Source organism: Cebus imitator, unplaced genomic scaffold (genome assembly GCF_001604975.1).
Source record: "Cebus imitator isolate Cc_AM_T3 unplaced genomic scaffold, Cebus_imitator-1.0 Scaffold87, whole genome shotgun sequence".
Lineage (NCBI taxonomy): Eukaryota > Metazoa > Chordata > Mammalia > Primates > Cebidae > Cebus > Cebus imitator.
In genome coordinates this window covers 5369919-5389516 of record NW_016107402.1, presented here as the reverse complement: position 1 = coordinate 5389516, position 19598 = coordinate 5369919, and the positions used below count along the sequence as shown (strand labels likewise).

The 19598-nt window shown below is 57.9% G+C and overlaps 1 protein-coding gene across 8 annotated transcripts in view; it reads left to right on the top strand.

Annotated features, from left to right (window-relative positions):
* Positions 1–662: 662 nt before the first annotated feature.
* The window catches only part of AHDC1 (AT-hook DNA binding motif containing 1), a 71208-nt gene continuing 52272 nt past the window's right edge, over positions 663–19598 (top strand). For 5 of the 8 annotated variants that reach the window (XM_017534705.2, XM_017534703.2, XM_017534702.2 and 2 more), the window contains exons 1-2: positions 764–1139; positions 1372–1469. The gene's annotated coding sequence lies outside the window, so the exon portion shown is untranslated. Of the gene's footprint in view, positions 710–763; positions 1140–1371; positions 1470–19598 lie in introns of those variants that run through there. The other 3 variants (XM_037740706.1, XM_037740707.1, XM_037740705.1) reach the window with 3 other exon arrangements.

The window sequence follows — 19598 nt, the reverse complement described above, 5'->3', positions numbered from 1 at the left end:
GCTTCCTGACAGAGCGCAAATGCTCAGCAGAATTCGGGAAAGGGTGTGTGTGTTCTATCTGTGGATTCTCCAGGACTTCTGAGCCCTCGCCGCCCTTGGACTTGTAGGAAAGCTGGGAGTTGCAAGGGCGAAACCCAGAGCTCGGAGTTTGAGAGGAGGGGTCACTGAGTGAGGAGGCGGCGCTGGGTTTCCCCCGCTCCCCCATCCCCCGCCTCCAGCAGCCCTCCCGCCAGAAATACTTGCGCTTGTCTCAGTGAGAAACCTTTTCAGAAAAGGAGAACGTCTCCAGAATGAGAGAGCCGTTCCTCTCCTCTGTCCTCTCCCCCCTCCCATTTAATTGGGACACCCCAGAAAGTCGCAGCCCCTTTGGCTAATCCCCTGGTTCCCTATTCCACTCCCATCCCACTCTCAGACCCCGCCCCTTCACTCCCACCCGCAACCTCCGCTCGATCCAGAGTGCCCCGGTGAAGACGAGGAACACGGTGACCATTCTTAATCCTTGGGGAGGACCGGCGCCCGTTGGTAAACGAGGACGCGCCCCAGCCAGAAGCGCCCCCGGCGCAGGGTCCCCGGGGCTCCGGGCCGCGCCGTCGGAGCAGCCCGCGCGGCCCCGCCCTCCCCGCGCGCGGAGCGGCCGGGGCGGGGACTACAAGTCCCGGCGTGCCGCGCGCGCGCTCCCCCCTGGGGTTCCGGATGGTGAGCGGCGAAGGTAAGGCGAGCTCGCAGAGGCAGCGGCGGCGGCGGCGGAGACGGAGAGAGGCAGGCAGGCAGGGCGAGGGCGAGAGACGGAGGGAGGGAGCGAGCGAGGCGGACCAGACAGACAGACAGGCGGGCGGGCGGGCACAGCGAGCCACCCGCCAGGCTGCGCTCAGCCCCGCTCGCAGCGGAGAGAGCAGAAGGCAGGAGGAGGGAGGGGAGGAGGGGGAGGGAGGGAGAGAGGGAATCCAGCTACCACCACCCAAAGCCAGCGTCTGCTTTCTGTCCTCATTTCCTTTTCCCACCCAGCTTGGAGAGCAGAGAAAGGCAGAGAGCGAGAAATAGAGACAGCCTGAGAGACAGACAGACAGCCAGAGAGAGCGGGAGGGAGGAGGGCGGAGGAGGAGGAGCAGGAGGACTACGCGGGGCGCGTTCCCTCCCAGGTTTGCAATTGGGGGGGTGGGGGCGGGGGTGTCCAGGGCTGAGAGAGTGTGTGCGCGGAGGGGGGGCGAGGGGGGCGCAGAGAGAGAGAAGGAGTGATCGAGGTGGGGGGACGCCGCGGGAGCGTGGGGCCGTGTCCAGCGGAGTTAGCGGCGGAGAATGTGAGCCGAGGCGCGAGCCATGCTGTCAGCGACGGCGGGCAGCTCAGGGCTCCTCCACGACTCCTCTTCTCAGCAGCCGGGCGCCCGCGTCGCTGCCACCGCCGGAAGACAGACGCCCCCCAAAACCCCTCGCCTGGCTCGGACCCACGGAGCCGGCAGCCCAGCACTCCGGTGAGTGGCGCCTCCTCCCCAGTGCCAGACCCCCGCTGGGGACCGGCCGGCCGGGCTCTTTTGTGCAGCGCACGGGGGAGGGGGGGGCGCGTCCCCCGGTCCGGTCCGCTGGACCCGGTGGCTGCGGTGCCCGCGGTACGATCGGTCTTTGTTTCCACCGGGGCCCGCGGCTCGGCTGGGCTCGGCTCGAAGCCTGGCAGGCAGCGCCGGGAAGGGGGAGGGGGAGGTGGACGGGGAGGGGGGGCGGAGTGGGGGGGTTCTCGGGTTTCCTGGCCGCCCCGCGGCTCCCCCGGCTCGGGGGCGAGGTGCGCGCCCAGCGCTGCCGCTCGCCCCCTCCTCCTTCCCCCTCCCTCCGCCTTTGGATTTAAAACTGCAATTTGCTCTCCAGCTTGCTGAGAATGTGGGGGGGGGAATGAAGGGGGGACCGTGGGAGCGGAGAACAAGGCTGGATTTTAGGATCGGCGCTGGGAAAAGGGGAGACTGCGGAGGGAGGAGCCCCTCCCCTCCAACCCCCAAATCCCTAGGATCCGCGGCCTCTCCGGGAGTTGAGGGGCGGGGACCTAATGACCCAGAGGGGGTGTGGGGCGGAGGAGGGATTTGGGGGTGGCTAGGGCTGGAGGGGTTGGGCCGCGTGCCCGGTTACCTGGCGAACAAAGTCGGCTCACTTTTGCATAAATAAATAAATAATCGCCTATCAATGCGTTTCCTCTGGGGCTCTGATTGAATCGGCCCCCTCTTCCCCAGGGGGTGGGGTGCTGAGTGACAGCTGTCAGCCCCCTAGGCAGGGAGCTGGGGTTGAATTGCTGAATCTCTGCTCGCTGGTTGAGGGCGCCTTTCCCTGCTGGGTCTGGGTCCCCGGGCAGAGCCAGAGGGGCAGGGGGCTGGCTCTGAGTCTAGGAAATAACCTTGTTTCCTGTTCTACAGGAAAAGGGACAGCAACCCAGAGTTTGGGGGCTGGGGATGAGGACTGATGGGAGCTTGGGGGGGGTTCCCCAGCAGCCTGACCCCCCAGCCTCCTGCCAGGCTAAGGGGCCAGCTGAGGGAGGAAGGATGTGGGCCTTGCTGGCCGGAGGCGGGAGCTGGGGCTGTCCCTGAGGCGGGCAGCGGGCACAGAGCGGGAGGAGGGAGAGAGAGAAGCGGGGGCGGGAATTCTCTACCGCAGACCCTGGGGGCCAGGGCCAGATGTGGAGGGGTGGGGAGTCTCCCCTCCCTCCCAGCTTGGGGGCCCTGGGGCTGAGCTGGGAGGGGCTGAGCCTGGTGCCCTCGGTTCTGTACCGGTGCCTGACTGGCAGGGCCAGCTGAATTTGGGCCCAGGCGTCACCCTGGGAGGCAGGGCCGGACTGCACCAGCCTGGTCCCTGAGCACAAGGAGGGACCCTTGGGGGCCCTGTGCCTGTCTGGCTGGGCAGGCGTTTCCCGCCGGACCAGTTGGTGTCAGGCGGGACTTGGCCCCAGCTCCCTGGGCAGAGCTCAGGGTGTGAGGACAAGCTTTGCCTCCGGGTCAGGGTGGCCACATTTTGTCCGCTGCTGCTGTCGCCGCTGGCTGGGCGGGGGCATGTGCCCGGGCCTAGGCAGAGTCCTGCCAGGGGCATTTGGGGTGTTTCTATTGTTGGCTTGTTCCTGTTCCGTGTGGCCCAGTGTGTGTGTGGCTGTGTGAGCTGGGGCTGTAAGCGAAAGATTACCAGTCTGTCCCTCAAGCTGGGGGGTGGGGGGGGCAGGCAGGCTGGGTTGTGGGGGGACCCCCCAGGTGGCATATGCATGCTGCTTGCCATCTCCCTCCTTTGAGCAGATGTATATTTATTTTTATAGTAATGGAAAATCAAACTGGATAGTAAGTTGAATTCATTTTTTTTTCTCCTGCTGTGTCAATAGTTGGAGTAATCCCCAGAGACTGCTGAACTTCTGGCCCCAGAGCTCCCACTCTTCAGGGGTTGCAAAGAACAGTGAGGGCATGAGCTTTGGGGAACCAGTGGGCACCGGCTCAAACCAATGACTTGTCCTTCATCTGGCTTTGGGGCAGATGCCCAGGTGGGCAGGCGTTGCCCCTTCCCCAGGAATCCCCCCCCCGCCCCCTCCACCATCCCAAGGTGTATTCTGGTCTTTCTAGTCTGGTCAGTGCCTAAACTGTGCCCGAGCCCTCAGGGGCATTCCCCTGGTGGGCTCTCTCCTCCGCCTGGGCTCCCAGCCCACGTGCCGATATTTATTTTCTGTAGTAAAATCCATTTTTAATGCCGTTACTTTTGAAATAATATAGAGAGAAACAAATGTGATGTGTTTAAGTTGCCCTCTGTGAGTTTTTAATGTGATCTATGGCTGAGGTAGTGATGGAAGGAGCTGTTGGGCTTGGGGAAATTTGGTGTCATAAAGAAAAAGGGCTTGCTGTTTATTATTGTTGCTGGGCTGGGGGGTCTGGAACAGGGTTGTGGGGGCAGGGAGCCCCCTACCACCCTCAGGCGCTGTGAATGGACAGCGTAGCTTCTCAGTTTCCATGCATGAGGGTTCTGGGATTATTTTGCATTGCTCCCCAGCCCTTGATGGGGCCTTTGGGGAAGGGGTTTGGGAGCCGGGGGGGCTTTGTTACCCCCACTACAAGTGCTTAGATCTTGGCTGGGAGGCCTCTGGAACCCCCTGCTGAGCTAAGTGGAGGTGTATGGTAGGGAGGTTGGACTTGGATTCAAAAGGAGATGAAAAGATGGGGTCTCCACCTGGTTGCTGTGGTTGTGCTGGAGGCTTGAGGGCAGACTGTCCCTGGCAGAAGACATTTGGGTAGGGGGAGCTGTTCTGGACTGGCAGAGCCCCAGAGGGACACTGCTTATTCGCCAATCAGCCTGGAGCACTGACTTTGAACCACTCCCTCCTCTATGGCTCTGTTCCCCATTGGACAGGGGCTTCCTCCAGGCAAACCTGATCTCCCTCATTTCCCCCATCTCCTTTCCCACCCCCAGGTCAACTTCATCTTTTTTTTTTTTTTTTTTTTTTTTTGGTTTGTAGAACACAGAGCTCTGTGTCTGATGCCAGCCACCCAAGACTAGAGGGTGCCATGCCTGTGTACCAGATGCCCAGGCCCTTCTGGTCTGGCTTGGTGAGGTCAAGCAGACTCACTATTATGGGATGGAGCCCAGCTCTGTCTCTGGGTCCCCTAGGTCTCTTGGGACAGAGAGGGGAGGCAGAAGCCAGGATGAAGTGGAGCTGGGGACTTATGGGAGGAAGCAAGGGTAACATTGTTGCTAATGCCAGCATATGGGCCCCCCCAGAGAGGGGGACAGGGGATGGGGGCATGGGGAGGAGAGAGACCCACAGCCACATGCATGGTGAGGAGAGAGAAAGATGGAGACCAAAGCCAGTGATGAGAGAGTGAGAGAACAGACAAGAAGAGACAGGATTACAGCCCCTGGAGGTGGGGGCCAGGGACCAAGAAAGCCTGGGAATATGCCACTCCCCTCCCTGTAGCCAGAGAGGAGGCAGCACGGAGGGCTTTTCGCCCAAGATGAGATGCTGGGGTTGTTTTTGGAGGAGAGACAAGGAGATGTTTGGAGATAGGGAGGGGGACAGGTAGAAGAGAGGGAAAGAGAGACTCTCACAGGAGGTGGGAGAATGGGGAGACAGAGGGATTCCAGAGTTTTCAACCAATGCTTCTAGCCCCAGGGTAGCATCTCCCCTCTGCCCTCCCCAAATGTCTGGAACAGAGCTGAGCTTTTCTTGGGACCTGGGGGGGCGTGGCCTACGGCAGGTACAGCACCCTACAGGTTGTCAGGTGCTCTGTGCCAAAAGACATCCAGGTTATAAAAGTGGGAAACATTAGGGTCCCAGAGATGCCAGGAGCATCATCCAGTTGGATGCCCCCCACTTGTTTGAAAGCCAAGTCCAGGGAAAGGAACCCCTTGCCTAGGGTCACGGATACCTTTGGCAAGGCCAGCCTGGGACCTGGCTATTTGCACTCCACCTCATTGTAGTTAGAGAATTAGAACAGCTGCAGGGGGCCTCCTGGGTACGGAGAGGGGGGCTGGAGCCTGGGGAGAGAAGCAGGCGGGCACCCTTGTGGCCAGAGCCCCCCCCAGGGGAGGGGGAGGCGCCGCTGCTGCCGGGAGAGAGGAGGGAGGAGAGAGAGGAGGGGAAACAGTGAGTCAGGCTTCTAAGAGCTGAGGATGAGAGAGCCAGAGCTGGGAGGGAGAGGGCAGGGAGGGCTGCTCAGAAGGGGGGAGACGGAGGGGGCCCAGCCAGGGGCAAAAAGAGCTTGAGAGGGAGGGAGCCAGCCCCTGGTCCTGGCCCTGGCCCTGGCCCAGTGGTAGGGCTGTGTGGAGGGTGCAGCCAATATGGACTTTGCCCGTGGTAGGTCAGGAAGGAACCCGAGTCTGCCCCTGCAGCATCTCTTTCTTCTTTCCTCATTTGTGATCCTACCCCAGGGTCTCAGGAGGGACAACGATGTCCTCCCATCCCGTCCGCTTGGGCCTCAGTTTCTCCATCCATTGTGGGATTTGGACTGTGAGCTATTGGAGAGGGAGTGGGGGACAGGGACAGAATAACCAGGAAGAATATTGAGGGATGCTGTCTGAAGCTGCTGGCTTTGTGCTGGGAGTGCTGGTCTCTGCGTTCATGTCATGACAGCAGGTGCTGGTGTTGAGGGGTGTGCAGGCCGTGAGCACTGGGATACCCTGTATGTGTGTGTGAGGTGCTAGGCTCAGGATGGCCAGTGCCTAGACAGGGCCAGGGTCACCACATGCCCAAAACCAGCTTCCACTTTTGTGGGGGTGACGCTGGTGTGATCCTCCCATGTCCCTATGGGTAGATGGAGGTGGGAATGTCCCCAGTGGAGCTGGTGAGAACAGCCCCTCAGGCCTGAAACTGGGACCAGAGCAGGAGGGGTCCGCAGGGACTGCCTGGAAGGGATGAGGGAACGAGCCCCCACTCCAGCTCAGCTGACGGGAAGCCCTGGCTCCCAGCCCCTCCTTCCCCAAGGCCTGGTCTCTCTTGGCCCCTCCCTCCTGGATCCTGGATCCCAGCATCTCTTCCATTGGCCAAGGGATGAGGAAGGTGGGCAATGAGGATCCTTCTCCTGTAGGGCCTGGCTCTGAGGGCAATGGTGAAGTGAGGGTAAAGTGAGGCCCTGTCTGCCCTCAGCCCCCTCCACCACACACACAGGCTCAACTGCTGTGAGGCCCTGTTTTCTGTCCTCTTTCTGCACTGGGGTCCTTGGCCTGGGAGCCCAGGGGAGGGGCCGCTTCTGCAGCTGGCTGGTCCTGAACTCCCAGTTCAGCCCAGCTGCTATTGAAGCTTCCAGAAGCTGCAGCTCTGCACCCCCCACTCACACCCTCAGAGCCAGGAGAGGCCTTGCTGACCTGGGGGAGGGTGCCTTGGGGAGCGAGTGGGCACCCTTGGAAGGACTAACACAGACAGCCAGACAGATGGGTGGTGGAACAGATGGACAGAGACACCCACACACAGACAGACGGAGAGAGACGGACAGATGGACTGGGACAGGGAGAGACGGACAGACAGAGGTGCTGGCAGAGAGAGGAGGAGGCAGAAAAATGGAAGACAGAGACTCAGAGACAAGAAAGGAGACAGGGTTACTGAGATGGAGGAGAGAGATGGGGAGGCTGAGAGACAGGAAGAGATAAAGAAAGGGGGAAACCCAGACAGAGAGAGAGAGGGAGGAAGAGGGAGGGAGGAGACTGGAGGCTACAAACCACAAACAGGGATTTGATGAGAATCTGGAAGGTGTTTTCTCCCTCTTCCCTCCCCAAACCCCCAGGCCAGCCAAGTCTCCATTCCTTCCACCCCCGGCTCAGTTTCCAGCTGCTAAAGAGGTCAGGGAGAAAGAGCAAGCAAGAGAGAGAGAGAAGCCGCCCAGAGCCCCTTGCTCCCTGCTCCTCTTTTCGTAGGGGGAGGGGCTGCTGAGAGGCCAGCAGCCCTGACTCCTCTCCTGTCTTGGGAAATACCCCCTCACACTGACCACTCACCCGAGGGATGTCCCTTATATAAACGCAGCCCCCATGGTCACACCTGTCTACATAGACCCTGCGTCTCTCTCTCCCTGTCTCTCACACACACACACGTTTGTGATATGTAAATCTTCACCCTCACACTCATTCTGTATCTCACGGACATAACTGGCGAACACGCACCTGTGCTTCCTTACCCGTATAGGTGTCGACTCACAGGCCCTGTCATGGGTCTCAGGACATGCTATCACACATACACACAGAGTCACACCCTCACACATACAGTGGCAGTCACACCAGAGCACAGAGAGCCTCCCGCCCACCCGCCTGCACCTGTACTCTGACCCAGCTGGCAGGGTGGGGAGGCAGAAGGCCCTCTCAGTTGGTGGGAGCTCTTCTGGGAAGCTTCAGGACCTGGCCTGGACACAGAAACGCCCAGAGGGTTGGGTAGTGGGAAAGCTGTCACAAAGGTGGCGAGGCATGCGTGCACAAACATGTGCTTGCGTGTGCAGGTCTAAGGGATGGCGAATGTTATCATGGAGTGAGAGAGACTGAGCGTGTGTGAGACAGGATACAGTGCGCCAGGGAACTCCAAGGTGTGTAGAGTGTGTGGATGCATGTGTGGATGCATGTTTATGTGATAAGTGTGTGTGTAAGATGGGTGTGTGTAACTGCACGGGTTTTGCCGAGTGGGGTATGTGTGGTGGTACATATACAAAGGTCTAAGGGCATGGGGCGAACCGCATGTGTGAGGGTGCAGTGGCAGGCAGGCCTGTGGGAGGTGTTTGTGTGTGAGTGTAGGGCTGTGCAGATAGGAGGCTATAGTTCAGGTGTGAGGCGGGGAGCCTTTGCCTGGGTTGGAGCGAGGCCTGAGTGCTACCTGAACAGAAACATCCGGCACAGCATGTGGGAAGGGGCCCCTGGCCTGCAAGTTGGGCACTGACCCACACAGATGCACAAGGACATACCCGCCCTTGTCCTCCCTCTTCCTCTCTCCTGGCGTCAGTGGTTTTTAAAGGAGCCTCCGTGAGGACTGTTCGCTGTGCTGTTCCCCCGCCCCCAGCCTGTGTCTCTTCAAACACAGCGATGCCCTCCAGGCAGCTTTGTGGAGGCTCCTGCCTCGACCATCTGAAGGCAGATGGGTGGGCTTGGATCTGCGGCTGCCCCCCAGGGAGCGAGGAGGCAGCTTTGCTCCTTGGGCCTGGGCACAGGCAGAGACAGATGGACTGCCTGTCTCCACACCCCCGCACAGGCACCCCGTAGCATAGGGGTTCTAGCAGGTAGCCCCCAGTTAGGCCCTGGAGCAAAGGCCAGGATTCTGTCCTTCATTTTCCCAGAGGGGCATCCCCCGCAACACACACACACCCTGCAGCCCCATCACCTCTCTGAGGCACAGGGACTCAATTACAGCTCTCAACACCTTCTAAATAGACAACTGCCCCACATACGTACTCACAGCTCCAACACCTCTAAAACACAACTGCTCCACCTACAACACCCAGCCCACACACTTCCACAAACACACAGCCACTCTACATACAGACACCCCCCGACATCCAGCTACCCCCAACACACCTCGAACACACAACCACCACATGCTTACCCACACACCTGCAGCACCTCCCCAGACACCAGGAGCACGGGCACCGCCCTCACACCTCCCCAGGCATGAACGATAGCCCTGAGATCAGAGGCCCATTCTTCCCTTCCCACATGCAGAGGGACCTCAGGTCTCTAACGCCTCCCCAGACCCTTGCAGGTACCCAGTTAAAGTCCCAGTAACCTTTCCAGAGACACTCCCCAGCGCCTCCCCAAACCACATGCATCCTCCACCAGCCACAGCCTCTTTCCAGGCACTGTTCACAGCCCAAGTACTTTACCAAAACCCAGATTTTCATGACCTCCCAATACATCCCTAAACACTCCAACACACACACACACACAGACACACACACACACACACACACACACAGCTACTGCACCCTAAGCATATCAACCCCCTATCCAACCACAGTACTTTGCCAGATACACCCAGAACCCAGCCACAGCCCTGCTACCTTCCCACAGACTCAGGCCCTCAGTCCTGACACCGCCCCAGACACACATGCTCTGCCCACAGCCCCAGCATTTCTCCCAGCTATAGCTCAGCACTTCCCCAAATGCCGGCATCGTCCCCTATACCCTTCCTAACATACAACCTCCCCCTGCAACACACATACACTCACTGCTTCTAACACCCACTCAAACAAGAACACCCTCTGTAGCCACAATATTCGCCTCAAACACACAGAGGCCTGGCTTTGGTTCTAGTATATCTCCAAACAGATCAGGCCCGAAGTTTCTAATACCTCCTGAAGCTTGCGCGGGCACATGTGTACACTGCCCCCCGGATCCCAACACCTCCTCGACAGGCAGTCCTCGTGGTCTGGCCCCTCCACTCCCCAGACAGTCTCAGCCCCAGCGTTTCCTCAGCCACCTAAGGGCCCAGGGACACCCCTACACCCCTCCAAACACCCTGACACCACACTTATACACAAAGACACACAGCCTCAGCGAGTCACAACCCTGCACCCATTCTGTGCTCCACCTGCACCCCACGGCACCCTGTCACATACCCCGCCTAATTCTTCTGCAGCCCTCACTCCCACCATTTGCACATTCCAGCACACCCTCTCCCCCACCTTGTTCCCCTAGACAGCATCAGCCTGTCACACATTGCTCACTCTTGTGTGCTCTCTGTCTGATGCCCAGGCCTCCCCCTCTTCCCAGAGCCTCCTCTGCCTGGGGAGGCATCTCCACCCATTCATCGCCCCAGGCCTTTCATTCCTGGACAGTGAGGCTGGACATCTGGTTCAAAGCTGCCCCACCCAAGACCCTGTGCTCTGGGTACCCTGGCCTGGGCTTGAAGGTTTGGGGCCCCTTTCGATGGGGGCAGAGCCCCTTGACACCTGGTCACCCTGGTCTCTCAGCCAGGAACTCTCATTACCCAGCTCTACCCTGGCTCTTGCATGTATTTGGGGAGGGGGGGAGTAGGCAGGGGGATTTGCCCCCAGCCTACACTTTTTCAACTGCTTGCCAAATCACTGCCTCCCCCCCCAACCCTTTGGCTCACCTGAGAGGGACATGGGGCCTGGGGCTTCAGGGAGAGGGATGGGGAAGGTGCTGGGTTGACACACTCCCCCCACCCCCCAATCCAGGCTGCAGGGCTTGGTCTCCCTGGGAGTCAGTTCCGACAGTGAAGGTTACTTTACTAGATGCATGATTTTAAACGGAATCTCCACCATCTGTTCCACCCCCTAATTACAGATGCACAGAATCCGCCTCAGAGGGCAGCATGAGGGGAGTGATTTAGAGGCTGAGCTGCTTCTGCCTGCATTAGGGCTGGGGAGATGGGGGGCTCTGGGTATTGCTCACAGCGCCCCAATCCCTCCTCTTTCCCAGGGGTCCCTTGTGCCTCCTCTCTTTCTAAGGGAAAGCTCACAGAAGGGCCCCACTGAAGAGGAAGCAACTGCGGTGCTATGGGAAGGGTCCCCAAGACATTGCCTGTGTCTCAGTCCAGCAGGTCCTGGGATGCAGGCTCCATTAGGGCCTTAAAAAATTCAGTTAATCGATTCCTGCCTGCCTCTTGTGCCCTGGGGAGCCACAGGCACTGGCTTAGCCCAGCTGTCTGCCCACCCTTGGGGGAAGCAGGGATTGGTGAGATAGGGAGGGGGTCAGAACAGAGGTGGGGCAGCCAGTTCTGGCAGCAAAGCCCACGGGCAGGCATGCCAACACCCACCAGGGGTGTTTGCACATACGTGCCCGGCCACCTTGGCACAGCTGACCCCAGCTGGAGCCGCGGCTGTGGGACCAAGGCAACACCAAGGGCCAGAGGGAATGGGCCAGGGCCTGGGCCTTAGAGGGTTCTGAGGGACACAGGGCTACACCCCAAGGATGCGTCCATCTTTGCCCGTGGGCACCAGGACCTGGGTCCCAGCCTGCCTGGGGGTAGTAGTGGTGGTGGCGGCAGCAGTGGGCACACTGCGGTAGACTCTGGAGCATTCACTGCGGGGAGAGAGGGAGAGAGGTTGGGCTGGAGGAATTTTAAAGATTGCTGCAGGCAGGAGGGTCTCTGGAACCCTGTGGAGCGGGCAGTCATGCAGAAGTAATCCTATCGCTGCCTGCCTGGAGGAGTGGAGGGGGAGGGGAGAGACGAAGCTGCTCCCCCTTCCCTACCTTAGCCCCTGCCCCAGCCAGCCCTGGAGGGAGCCCGGGACCCTAGGGGCCTTCCCTGAGGAGGCACCGTGTCTTCTCCGTTCTACCGAGGCCTGTGCCCCCTGGAGGGGCAGCACCGCAGCTGTTGCTCAGCTCCTTGCTCTGGGTTTTATAAATAATGCAGCTTGGAGGTGGGGCCAACTGTGCCCCTGGTCACCTTGGGTCACCTAATGTGGCGCCTCCAGCTGGCAGTCCTTTGGCAGAAGCCCTCTCCTGTCCAGCCTGCGCCTCTTCGTCTGCTGTGTGAGCTTGGGCCAGAGGCCCGGCCTCTCTGAGCTGGGCCGGAGGTAGAGGAGTGTGGAAGAACCCAGAAACCCCAGTCCTTTCGTCCCACCCCCAGCCCTCACAGGTTAACTGGCAGCTGGCTCAGCCAATCCAGGCTGGAGAGGGATGGCCTGTCTACAGGAGCCTCCTCCGTTCCGGCCCCTCCATTTTGCAGATGGAGTAACCGAGTCCAGAGGGGCGAAAGGGTGGTCAAGGCCAGCCAGCTGAGAAGCCCCCTCCTTCCTGCCTCATTCTGCCGTCACTCAGGCTCTTCTCAGCCTCAGCTCAGCTAAGAGCAGGGCCTGGGGGGGGGTAGGGCGGGGGATGTTTGGGAAAGTGGTTGCGGCTTGAGAGGTTGCCATGGCGATGCTGCAGGATGCCGAGCTGAAGTGGGGGTCCCACAGGGTCTCTGGGGCCCCCAGCTCCGCACCCCTGTGGTCTTCTCCTCCCCATCTCCTGTCCCCCACCCAGATGTCTGTCAGGCGGCTCCGATGACAGGCTGGGTGGGTGACAGGTGGTGCAGGTGATGGGCTGGGTGGGTGATGAGCTGGGTGGGTGACAGGTGGTGCGGGTGCGAGGCAGGCAGGTGACAAGCTGGGTGGTGACGGGCTCTGCGGATGACAGGCAGGGGGTGTGGTTGGCGAGGATGCTGTCTCCTGGCTGGTGGCCTGTTGCAGCCCCTACCCTCATGCGTGTGCACATACACAGACTCTGGGCTCAGAGCTTGGGGCTAAGATACTAATGAGGCTTATTACTCGTGGAGGGGCAGGTGCCCAGGCTCACTAATGAGAGGCCTTTAACGAATAGGGGAGACAGCTGGGGGGCTTCGAGGACTTGGGCTGGCCCTCCTGGGCTGAGACCCTGGGGTTCCTGACCCGGCTCAAGGATAAAGCTGGCGTCATCCTCCAGCCAGGTCAGAGATCCCTCTTCCCCCCTCTCCCTGGCCACTGGATTTATGTCAATACTAACCACGATGATGATAACTACCATTGTTCAAGCGCTTATTATGTGACAGGCACTGTGCCAAGGCCTTCACATGCATTTTCTCATTTCAACTCAATAGTCCTAGCAGGGAGGCACTATTGCCCCATTTTACAGATGGGGAATCTGAGGCTGAGAAAAGGCGCAGGACTTAATATAACAAGTTACCAGTGCAGCTAGGACATTACTAATCCAGGTCTTTCTGTCCCCAGAGCACATGCTCTTAACCACCCCACCAGTAAAACTCAGGTCTTGGTGCAGACTCCAGACCCTTTCTCAGGGACTGGCAAATGGGCATATGGTGGAGGGGCGATCACCATAAACTCTTCAGCTCTGACTCGGATGGCTTTGAGGATTCCTCCAGGTAGCTGCTGTGACTACCCCATCTGGGCCACATTCTGGAGAGAGGGCAGGGCTTAATGCTAAGGGGGGCTGAGCCCATAGGGGGTTACCTGGGATATCTGAGCCACTTCCTGCATTGTGTAGTGGGGAGGCTGAGGCCCAGAGAGGAGCAGTCACCGCCCAAGGTCACACACCCTGCGAGCTGTAGGGCCCCCGTGGGATCTCGGTCTCCTGGCCTCTTGAAAGGGTAGGGCTGGGTGTGGTGCCAGAGCTGGGAGGCTACCTCCTCCTGGGCCCCACCCACCAGCCTAGTTTCCTCTCTGGATGTTGTGAGCCCCTAGCTTCTGGGAGGGTGCAGGGGTCTGTTGGCAGGCTCCTTAGGGCCATGCCCCCTCCCCATCGATCCAAGCCCCTAGTGTCAGTTATGCCCCTCCCTTTGAAACCCACTGGGGTGGAAACTCCCTGGCAACCGCTGATAGATGGGTTAGGGCCTTGACATTGGCCTGGGGCCACAGCATGGCCCTGGAGGGACCAGGCTGGGGCTTTGGGGAAGGGGGGACGTTGGAGGGGAATTTAAGGGAGAAGAATTAGGCTCATAAATCATGGAGAATCTCGTTTTTCCTCCTCAATCTTAATCTCTTACCAAACCTGCTCTCCAGCTGCTCGTCCAAGGTGTTGGGGGTTGAGGGAGCCCACCAGCCCATTCCTCACTCCCTCTAACTGATGCTCATCCCCTCTGGAAATTGCACCCTCCCACTGGAAAGAAAGAGTTGCAGCCACTATTGCTAGGCAGCATTAAGACAAGTCCTGATGACTGGATTTTGTCCCTGACTCATTGTGATGGGTAGGGTGGAGGGCTTCACTGCCTCAGTTTCCCCAACTTGGGGCCTTAAATCCTCTTGTGGTGGCTGTCAGCTCAGCCAGGAAGGAGAGCTAAGACCAAGAGGGATTTAGCAGATGCAGGACACATAGCCTTGTCTTCAGAACCCCCCAAGTCTGAGAGGAGAAGCACAGCCCTACCTTGATAACCCTCGGACTTGGAGGTGAGGTGCGGAACCCAGGCTGAGTGTGTGCTCAGGGGTGGGGCGTGGTGCCGGGTGGCTGGCCTGGGAACACTTTCTTAAGCTAAGGTGGTGGCTTGCCTGGGGGGCGCTGGGGAGCCATCTTTGGTTGGGAGGCAGGGTCCTGGAAGGGTCTGGCTTTCCCACAGGCCCAGGCAACAGTAGGTTGGAGTTGTGGGCCCCCCAACAGCTCCCCAGGGAACCAGTTGCTGCCTGGCCCTAGGGACCCAGGCATCCTGGCGGGTGAGGGCGGGTCTCCAGCAGGCGCCCTGCCAAACCCCGCAGCCTGCTCACCAGGAATCTTGTTGCTGAGAGATGGAAAATCCCGGCCAGGCGGCCTGCAGCTCATCCCTCCCCTCCGGGAGAAGGAGGGGCCCAAAGAGTCCTTCCTGCACCCCCCCATCTCAGGGCAGGGCCCTCCTCAGCAGTAGGTGGGGCAGGGGGCCCAGGACAGGCCTCTAAGGCCCAGTCACATGTCCTGGAGCCCTGCCCAGCCGACAGTGGGCACCAGGGCACTCTGGGGCAGAAAGAGCCTGGTGCAGCAGAGGAGGGGGTGGGGGTGCTGAGGCCAGAAGGGGGCCTGGGTGGGGGCCGGTCCCTGGCCCTGGCCCCACTGGCTTCCCCAGGGTGGAGGGTGAAGAGTTGGTTCTCTTCTTGGACAGGAAGACGAATGATCCCATTATGGGAGCGTGATTTTATTCCACGTGTCACAGAGTCTGAGATTAACTTGCTCACCAGTCTGTGACAAACCCCTCACACCCAACACACACACACAGGCACAGACACACACATATCCTTAGTCTCACAAACACACAGACAGATAAGCATTTCTATACTACAACACATGGCATAGTCTCCCATACAGAAACACAAGCACACACTTACACTTAGATACACCGAGGCCTAGACCCACAGTCTCAAAAGCACAGTGTGCCCTCACACTGAGACTGCATAGACCCACACATGCAAACAGCAGTCCAGCAGGATGCTGGCACCCACTACTTAGACATGCATGGAGTCTAGGACACACTTAGACACCCACAAAACCAGACACTGCCATGCAGACAGGCATAGATCAACAGCCACACACACTGAGACAAAGGCCCAGAAACATACAGACAAAGACAGGCACAAACACACAGCCAGTGGTACTCACACAAGCACAGGCGTGCACAGCCGGACACAGACAAAGACAAAATGAATGCCCAGAGGTTTTACTGTGGACAGATGTAGAGGCGCATTCACATCTGGGCCTCCTCCTCGACCTCCCTGCCTAGGGACATGGTAATCTGGCGCCTGTGGCTCCAGGAAGTACTCTGAGGAATCTTCTGCTCTGTTAGAACCCCCCACCCTGGGCTCAGGGCCAGCCCCCACCTCTGGCACCAGGCCTGTGGTCGAGGCCATGGCAGCCGCACCCTCAGCAGAGCCTTGACACTTCTTACCTACACATTCCCCGCTGGTCACACTCACAGGGACACCATCTCCTCCTGCACATGTTCATGACAGGCCTCCATACGTAGCTTCTCACTCACTCACCCCTCCTTCGTGTGTCCGCTCTTGTCTTTCTCAGTCACTCCCTCCTAGTGGAAGTGCACAACCTCCATCACGTACACACACGGCATCCTGTGCACACACAGCCTTCCTCTCACACACACTCATACATACCCCAGCCTTCGTGGCATGCGTACACAGCCCCCTACAAACACACTCATGTATATGTTTCCATCCTTCCCTGCCTTTTCACACAGGCTAATTCACAAATGCAGCACACACGCGTCCTCACCTCTTCTTGCCCATGTGCGCGCACACACAGAGAGCCTCCCTCACACCATCACTTTCCTTCCTCTGTCTCTCATAAACACTCTTTCTGCCAAGAGTGTGGCCTGCTGCAGATTAGCCCTAACGGTGTTTGTTACTGCTCTTGACCGCATCTTTGCGCTTCCTGGCCTCAGTCTCTCCCTGTTTACCTCCGGCCCTGCCTACTGTGGCCTTGTATTCTTTTGTCATTTCTCTGTTTAGTCAGCAGGTCTATACAGCGCATTCATTGATTCATTCAACAAATATTGACTGAGCATTGATTATGAGTTAAGCCCTGGGGATACTGTGGTGACCAAGATGGACATGAGCCCTTCCCTCACAGAGCTCTCAGTTTTGTGACCAGCCTATTTGTTGCCTTTCTCTTCCAACTGAATTGTAAAGTAACCCTTGATCTTGGATGTTGAGGGATGTGTGGGAATTCAGAAGAGGAAACGTGGGAAGGGTGTTCCAAGCAGTGGGAATAGGGTATGCAAAGCCTGGACGTGAATCAAGTGTGTTATGCTGGGAAAATCGAGGGACATTCACAGACCAGAGGAGACGCTGCAAAGAGGGCAGAGGGCAGATGTCATGGTGTGTAGATGCCATGCTTTGGGGCCTGAGTTTTATCCAATGGGCTACAAGGGGTTATGGGAAATATTTGGTGACAGGACCAGGGGAGGGAGAGACTGGAGGCAGGGAGGCTAGTTGAGGGGCTTGGGAAGTGCAGGTGGGAGATGATGGTCCAACTTAGAAGTGTGAGTAGGATGGAAAGGAGATTCAGTTAGGGTTAAGGATCAGTGGGGTTCTAATTCCTGAGCTGAATGACCTTAGGAAAGTCACACAACCTCTATGAGCAAGGTTCGTCTTGCAAGGATGGGGCAGTTCAGGTGCTGGGCTTGTAGTAGCTGCTCAATAAATGATAGCCATTATTGTCAGCTATCACTTGGATGGGGGGGGGACATCAGATGAGGAGATTTACTGAGCATCTTCTGAGGGCTGGGTACTGTGCCAGCTGCTGGGGCCCAGACTCTTTTCTTAGGCTCCAGAAAGCTCACCTGATAACCACGTCACACAGACAGCAGAGAGGGAGTCTTTTCCTTCACCTCCACCCCAGAAGCTTAAAGGAAGTCGAGGCAGCACCTGTCAGGGTTCTGGGTGGCTCACCGAGGAGCAGATAGCAAGCTGGCTGGTAGAATTTAGGCAGGGAGAAGTTGGGGAAGGAGCTTTCAAGCAGACTATGTGAACAGCAAGCCCGAGGGCAGTAACTGAGGTTGGTTGAGGTCTAACCAGTTGCTGCGGAGGACAGAAGGGAAAGTTGTGGGATGGGCTTATGGAGGCGAGGCCTCAGTGACTAGGCTGGGAGGGGACAGCACAGAACTGAGCTGCCCTCTGAAAATCCATTGTTGGAGCAGTGACATGGAACGTACCTCTTAAATAGTCAGCTTCACGCTCTCCTACTAGGTTATTGGGTGACCGCAAACAAAATGCCTTGTCCTCCCCAGCCTCAGTTTTCCCATCTGGGCAATGAGCCGATTAGTCTTGTGTAGGAAGGAATTCTGGCCTCACATCCTAGGGGTTGGTCTAGCCAACTGGGTCAGGCATTTTCTGCCTTGGGATTCTGGGCCTCGACAGTGCTTTCTTCCAAAGCATCCTAAACCAAAGAGTAGAGGAAAGTGAGGGGTCCTCAGAGATGGATGTTGGGGCACTCCAAATGAGGGGCCAGAGGCTCAGCACAGAAGAGGGAGGTCTTGCCAAGACCTGACTCCAAGCCCCAGAGGGACCCAGAAGAGAGGGCCAGGGTCCGTCTTTTCTTCTGCCCTGATCTGTGTGGTGGTAGATGTGGACCATGTACTTAGGAGGACCCAGTGCTCAATCCTTGGCCTAGAGGGTGTCAGGACCCTTCCTGCCCACTGACCGGGAAGCAGGGCTTGGATTCCTCCAGGGATAAGAAGCCAGGAGGTCAATCTTGGGGTGGCAGAGCCAGGTGAAAGCCCATGGGTAGCTGGGCTCTGCTGGGTGATATTTGGGGGTTGCCAGGAGTTGTGGTGTAAGTTAGGTTTTGGTGACACCCCCCACTCCAAGCCCAAGCTGCCCTGGATCCTGGCTTCAAGGGGCCCTTTAAGTGTCTCACCTGTGAGGTGGGGCTGGGAGAGAATTAATTTCCTGTGCTATTTTAATTTTGCTGTATTTAATCTGCTGTTTATTTTAATTAATTAATGATGGGTAATCGCCTATCATAACCTACTGCGGCTGGCTCCTCTTCCTTTTCGAAGGGGTGGAAGGCCAGGCCAGGTGATTGCTGGGTTAGCTGTGGGGGAGATGGAGGTCCTTGGGGTCCTGTCCCTCTCCCCTTCTGCTCCTCTCATCCCAGGGATCCTCCCCACTGGGGTCCTGTCCTCCAACCTCACCTGTGGCCCCTCCTTTCCCTCCCTTTTCTTGCCCAGGTCTGCTTCAGGGTCTTGGAAGTAGGGACTGTGGCAATGAGGAGCCTGACCTGAGGCCCCTGCCTGTCTCCCAGTAAACATTTTGATGTCATAGGGTGGTGGTTGGAAGGATGGTGAACTTGCCTTGGATGGTGCTTAGGCACCCTTGGGGAAACTTTTGAAGTAGGGGGGTCAGTTTTTAACAGCAGCCCCTTTCCCCTTCCCTCTCCCTCCCCCACCCCAGTGCCCAAACAGCATGTCCATCCACATTGTCAGGCCTGTAGGACACCAGCATGTCCTAGTATCTGTGGACATGTCCGTGGGTATGATTTCAGCTATTAATTAATCCCTAGGACAGACCTCCAGGTGGACGATCCCCTTGTATAGAGGAGATTGCTGAGGCTCAGAGAGGCTGAGTAACTTGCCCAAGATCACACAGCAACTAAGCAGTAGGGCCTGAATTCTGGCCACAGTCTGATTGCATGGAAAGAGTTAACAGTGGGAGGGAGGGTAGGGGAAGTGGCTTGGGGATTAGGGTGGGGGGTTTAGGTCAGAAGACTGATTAGGCCAGGAAATGGGGTCCTCTGCCTCTGGAGGATGTGGGGAGGAGGAGTGGGTCCCTGCCACAAGGGGGTTCCCGAAGGTGTGCGGTCTCTGCTACCTTTTCCCATTTCCTTGTGTGTCTTCAATTATCTGTTTGGAACAAGGGCTTGCTTTGTCACTAGCTCTGTACCCTACCACGGGGACCTTTCCATAGCTAGGTGGAGCTCAACTTATTTATTTAACAAACATGTATATAGTGTTTACCATGTCCCAGATACTCTTCTAACTTTTTAAATAGATCTTCACTTCATCGTTGTAGCAGCCCTTTTATTAGTGTTCTTGTTTTATATATCAGAAAACTGAGGCGTAGAAAGGTGAAGTGACTTGCCCAAGGTCACACAGCCAGTATGTGGTGGAGCCACCCTTTGAACTTGGAAGGCTGGAATCCAGAGTCCTTGTTCATTCATTCTTTCTTTTTCTTTTATTTTCTTTTCTCTTCTTTTTTTTTTTTTTTTTTTTTTTT